We start from the raw sequence: 6,638 nt of genomic DNA, 5'->3' as shown, positions 1-6,638 counted from the left end.
AAGCAAAAAAAACAAAAACAGACAAACAAAAAACTTCATTTTGTGGCTCAGCAGTTAACAAACCCGACTAAGATCCTTGAGGTTGAGGATTCAATCCCTGGCCTCACTCATTGGGTTAAGGATCTGGCATTGCCATGAGCTGTGGTGTAGGTTTGCAGACATGGCTTGGATCCCATGTTGCTATGGTTGTGGCATAGGCTGGCAGCTGCAGCACAGGATTTGACCCCATATGCCATAAGTGCAGTCCTAAAAAACAAACAAAAAACCAAACAAAAGAGAGAGAGAGGAAATAAAATAGAGATTTTTAAAAAAGAAAAAAACACTGGCACAAAATTACTTGTCATAATTTGAGTGTGCGTACTAAGAAAGCACTTCAGCTTTTATGACTTCTAACTTGAATGTGAGGTGCAAAATCGTCTGTTTCCAACCATGTCTAAACACAACTTTAAAATGATAGTAGGTCAGGTTTGGTTTTTGGTTTTGTTTTTAATGATTAATGGAGTGTGTGTGATGACTAAGAATATTTTTTGTAGGAATGTGGGGAAGTCCTTAATCTCTCCTGTAAAAGTTCTATTCAACAGGGCATCAGTCAGTGGCGATGAGGCTCAGAGAGAAGAAATAGAGGTGAGATTTCTTATCTCGTGTCTACAATTATTCAAGTAAGATGGATTCCAAATCCAACTGCATTGTAGTGAATATTCTCTAGCTCTGAATCATTCTGGAGATCTCATAAGTGTCCATGAAAATCAGAGAGCTGTCCTGACAGATGCCGACCTTGACCACTAAAGCTTGTGAAGATGAAGTTTTGCTTTTTTAATGGCTGCGCTCATGGCATATGGAAGTTCCTGGGCCAAGCCACAGCTGTGACCTATGCCACAGCCACGGCAATACCAGATCCTTTAACCCACTGTGCCACAGAGGGAACTCCTGAAGATTCACTTTGATTTAGATGAACACCTGGCCACTGGTTTAACTCTGGTGTTCTAGTCATTGTTTTGCCTAGAAGAAGGATGCCTGGATTAAAAGAGAGCTTGGTGATGTTCCAGGGACTGCTGTAACCACGACAACTGCCTTGCTTGTGGTCCTACTCTCAAAGACTATCAAGTGGTCCTCTAGAGTGACATGGGTCACTCAGATGGTGAATGGCTCTCAGTTATTCCTTGCTTTTTCTGACTCTCAGTAATAAGTTATTTTACTTATCTGGATACATCGATGGCTCTTAAGCCACCTGGAAGTTCAACTGAGAGAAGTTCCCATTTGGGAAAATATATATATATATATATATATATATATATATATATTTTAGAAAAGTAAATGGTTTGGTGTTTCTGATGTTTAAATTATGTAACAGTGAAGTGAGCTACTGATAGAAATTTAATTATCCCCAAGTTTACTGAGCTGTGCAGGAATAACTCCCATCAGAGAGGGTCTGGTTGGGGGTATGAGAAATTTAATTATCCCCAAGTTTACTGAGCTGTGCAGGAATAACTTCCATCAGAGAGGGTCTGGTTGGGGGTATGGGGGATGAATACTGAGCTGTTTGGGTGGCCATTATTATTAAGGGAGGTCCTGGGACTTTATTGCGATGGAATGTATTGTTCTTAGAAGCTCTCTTCCCCAGCTTTCCCAAAGGAGAGGAGGAGGCAGTGAACTAAGTCCCTTCCCTGATGCTGGATGCTGAGAGAATGCTTACAGTGTTTGGGGTTGACTGGCAGAAGGCATTTCACTGCAAGATCAGATGTTGGTGGCTTGATCAGACAGCGGGCTTGCTGCCCTGACCTTAGAGATGCAGGGACAGGGGAGAGAGTGGTAAACACCAGCAGCAGGCAGAACCCATTTGCCTTCTATGTTTGTGTGACCACAAACTAAGAAAGGTTTTACATTTTTAAATGATTGAAAAATTTTTAGAAGAATAGTATTTCACGACACATGAAAGTTGTATGAAATTCAAAGATCCTTGAATAAAATGTTTCAGTAACACAACCATGCTCCTGTGGCTGCTTTGGAGCTAGCATGGCAGAATTGAGTGGTTGTGACACACATTTTATGGTCTACAAGTCCAAGAGTACTTACCATCTGGATTTTTATAGCAGACGCTTGTAAATCTTGGGATCAAGCATTGGAGCGAGATGAGGATGATGATATGACCGGTGGAGGGGATAAGGGCTGGCCTCTTGCTGTTCAGACCTCAAGGCCACCTCTGTGCTTGACTACAAGGTGTTAGTAAGATGGCAGGTGCAGGCTTGCCACAGGCCACCACATTCAGTAAAGAGGTCCTTGCATCAGAGGAGTCCCATGTGATATCTGTAGTTTAGAGATAGTAGGAAGGTGTACTGTCACCTAGGACTCCCAATGCTTAGACTCCCTATTTGCTCTGAAATCACCTGTCTGCTGGCCCCATGTTGCTGACTTTGTATCAATAAGCTGTATCAGTAAGTGCTGAACAGAGAGGCGACAATAATGTATTTGGAGAACCTCCTGGGAAGTCAAATGGAGGAAAAGTGTGAGAGAAGGGACTGTTGCCAAAACTCTGCCTCTGTCCACCAGTTCTGAATAGAAATGTTGAGACTGAGTTTTGGCAAAAGAGAAAAAAAATAGATTTATTCCTTTGCCAGGCAACAGAGGCCATAGCAGGTTAATGCGCTAAAGATTTTGCCCTCAGGAGAGAATAGGAAGTGTTTTTATAGTTTGGGAGTAGAAAATAGGTCCACAGATAAAGATCTGGTTAGATGCAAGCTTTCATTTGTCTTCACAATTGGTGTTCAGTGGCCCTGGGACTGGTTTTGATAGCACTCCTTCTTACTGGGATGAAGAATGCTTTATAACATCTTTCATTTGTTGGAGATCTTAGTTCTGCAGTAGAACTCAAAGATATTGTGATGTATATTCCTTGAAGAGGAACCAGGACCTGCCTCAAGGCTGCACTATTATTTCTTGACAGCTCCTCCCTGGTCTCTGCATCTCCTGCCTTCCCTGATTAGTAACTGTTTGAACCTGCCCTTTGGAACTCAGGGAAGATCATGGAGGCAGAAGCCTATTCCCTAAAAACAAGAAATGGGGGACAGAGAAGGCTTTTCTGCCCAGAAGCCCTCAAGGCCCTGCTCAGTTTCAATGCAATGTTTGTCCTTCTGGACGCAGTTGCACAGCATCATTTCAAAATGCCCATCCTTTTCCTCATTGTGCCAGACAGTTATGTTTCTTAGATATCAGGCAACTGAACATGTATGATTTGTTTCTGTTCCCTTGATCTTTTTATTCTTGTGCTCATGCTACTGTCTTATCACTGCTTTTTCATAAATCTTAATACTCAATAGTTCAAGTCTTCTATTTCCCCCACTTTTTGTTGTGAAGATTGTCTTGACTCTTCTTTGGTCCATTGAATTTCCATATACATTTTAGAAATAGGCTGTCAGTTTCCACAAAAATTCAATTGCATCTTGATGCAGTTGCATACAGATTATAATCCCTTTTAACATCCCATTTAAAGAGATAACGTTTTTAAAAATCCTTTAGGAAGTTAAACTAAAGAGACCCCCTTAAAGTAAGTCTAGCAAGTTACCTTCAAACTCTGATGTGCCTTGGGCAGGGTGGGGGATGAGTCCTGAAGCCTTACCAATGGTAAGTAAGCAGATATGGAAGATTTTAAACAAATCTCTTTCCAGATTCTTAAATCCATGTTTTGTTCCTAAAATTGATCTGCCTGAGAATACCCCTGTGATTTTTTTTCCAATACTCTCTTTCATAATTGCCTGTCTTCTACTTTTAAAAGAAATCCATTTTTTTTCCACCCATCCTTGCTGTTATCTATCATTCATTTCCAGATGCGAAGTCTTTAGAGTGCCAAAAAAAGAAATGTTTCAAAATATTGATTCTGGCAAAGCTGCCTCTTCTGAAGTCGCCATGAACTAGCAGTCACCATGGTCACTCTGGTAAAGGCAAAGCCTGTAATTAGAAAGTCATTTTAACCCATGTGATTATGTTCTGAATTCAAGGTACGTTACAGGTTAGAGTGGTAGCAATGATGACATTTTTTAAATGGTTGTTTGAGGTTTGTTTTGACTGCACTCATGGCTCTTGGAAGTTCCAAGGCTAGGGTGGCACTTGAGCCACAGCAGTGACCAACGTCAGGTCCTTAACCCACTGAGCCACCAGGAAACTTCAATGATGACCTTTTTTTGACAAGTCCTCTCCTGTCATCTCTCAGCTATTGTCAAAGCACTGTTGCTAGAATCTCAGGAAAGCAAAACCAGACAACAGTAAGAAATACTGAAGACAGCAGCACTCCATTTCATGCAGCCTAAACAGCCAGATGGCTATCCCTTCTCTATGACAGATATTCAAGATTGATGAAGAGCATTTTCAGTCTCTTCATTAAGGAGGTGAAGAGTCTCACTCACTTGTGTCTAGAGTATGAATATATACTCTGCTTGGTTTCAAGGCAGAGGAAGTTAAAAGTTCCACATCTATTTCTTTTTTTTTTTTTTTTTTTTTTTCTTTTGGCTTTTTAGGGCCACACCCACAGCAAATGGAAGTTCCCAGGCTAGGGGTCAAATTGAAGCTGTAGCTGTCAGCCTACACCACAGCCACAGCAACGCCAAATCCAAGTCTCATCTGTGACCTATACCACAGCTCACAGCAATACCAGATCCTTAACCCACTGAGTGAGGCCAGGGATCAAAACTGCATCCTGATGGATATTATTCAGATTTGTTTCCGCTGAGCCACAATAGGAACTCCCTCCATGTCTGTGTCTGATAGACCAAATATTTTTTTTATTTTCTGTGCTGTTGGTTTAGATTCACAGGGCACATGTATTCTTTGACATATGATGCCATCCCGGGTAATACATTGTCCCACTTGGGTATAAGGCTCCTGCTTGTTTTCACTGATAGACCATCTCTCTGCCTTTTTACCTGTGATATCTCTGATGGTACATAGTTCTACCATCAATTTACTAGATTTAGATTAAGCTAAATTCAGTATATTGTGGATTCTACTGTATAAAGGATTCATTTAAGAGACAATCATTGGAGTTCCCCTTGTGGCCCAGAGGGAACCCGACATAGTGTCCATGAGGATTTTCGTTCCATCTCTGGCCTTGCTCACTGGGTCAAGGATCCAGCATTGCTGCAAGCTGTGGTATAGGTCACAGATGCGGCTTGTATCCTGCGTTGCTATGTCCATGGTGTAGGCCTGTAATTCCAATTTGATGTATACCTGTTATATACCTGTTATAAACCTTATGTTTACTTTTGGTCCAATACTTTCTTTTATTTTTGATGCTAATTTCCACAAATTAAATAAAAACTTCTGTCTTAAGAGAAGAACATATTAAAAGCAGGTACAGGACTAAATGTCACCCTATTGCAATCTAGGACAGCTTAGGGCACAGTGCCCTGGACTTTAGAGAACCCACATCATTTATTCAGAATTAAATTATCCCTTCCAGGTTTGATATGTCATTCTGATTCCACTGGGTATATTAAAAATATGAAATAACAATGTTACATAAAAGGCAACATTAGTATATGACAGAAGTTACATCTCGAAAATAATATCAAAAAATTAGGTGTTACCTTAAATATTCCAGTAGTAGGTGAGGAAAAAATTTCAATGGAGTTCCCATTGTGGCTCAGTAGTAACTAACTTCGTCCATGAGGACACAGGTTCAATTCCTGGCCTTGCTCAGTGGGTTAAGGATCCAGTGTTGCTGTGAGCTGTGGTATAGGTCGCAGAGATGGTTAAGATCCTGCATTGCTATGGCTGTGGTGTAGGCCAGCAGCTGAAGCTCTGATTAGACCCCTCGCCCAGCAACTTCCATATGCTGCAGGTGTGGCCCTAAAAAAAAGAAGCCAAAAAAAAAAAAAAAATTGAAGACTGCTGGTTTTAATGGGGACAATTAGTCTCTGGCAGACATGAGAGACTGCTGGCCTGGGGGGTGAATCCAGCCCACAAAAGTCATCCTATTCCAGGTTGGAATAAACCTAAAGTTAATTTTCTCACAAAAATTAACTCAACAATGTTTTGAGATTGCAGGCAGGCTACTATAATTAAGATAACTCTGAGGTAAATAAGACCCATTTAGTAATTTTAGTTTAGTTTAAAAAAACCTATGTCTTGTGTTTAATTACTGTTAAGTATAAAACATGCTTATGTTTTATTCTAATTGAGTTTCCTTTTTCTAAACTTAAATAGGTTTGCTGATCAAATAGGCGAACTTTATGCTTATGTACTGTTTATGATTATAAAAAGTTGAATTTTGTTCACCTTAATTGAATCTTTATTCTGAGAAGCTTTCTTTCAAGATTAATTGTGTTTTGTCATATGTCAGCTCTAGGATAATTTCCAAGAATTTTATTTTGTGGCCACACCCATAGCATGTGGAAGTTCCTAGGCAAGAGATTGAACCTGAGTCACTGCAGTGGTGACATTGGATCCTTAACCTGCTGCACCACCAAGGAGCTCCAACATCCACTACAAAGTCTACTTCTCCAGCCCATGGGTACTCTGTGGGAGAAAGAACAGTGCTCTGTGGTCTGTCTTCAACCTGGGAGCCTTCTGCAGAAAGCTTCCTTTCACTGTTTTCTCTTTGATCTTAAGAGCACTTTCCAATCAGCCATAACACTGACTCACATCTT

This window comes from Sus scrofa, chromosome 8 (assembly GCF_000003025.6).
Source record: "Sus scrofa isolate TJ Tabasco breed Duroc chromosome 8, Sscrofa11.1, whole genome shotgun sequence".
NCBI classification, from domain to species: Eukaryota; Metazoa; Chordata; class Mammalia; order Artiodactyla; family Suidae; genus Sus; species Sus scrofa.
Note: the sequence above shows the minus strand (reverse complement) of the source record.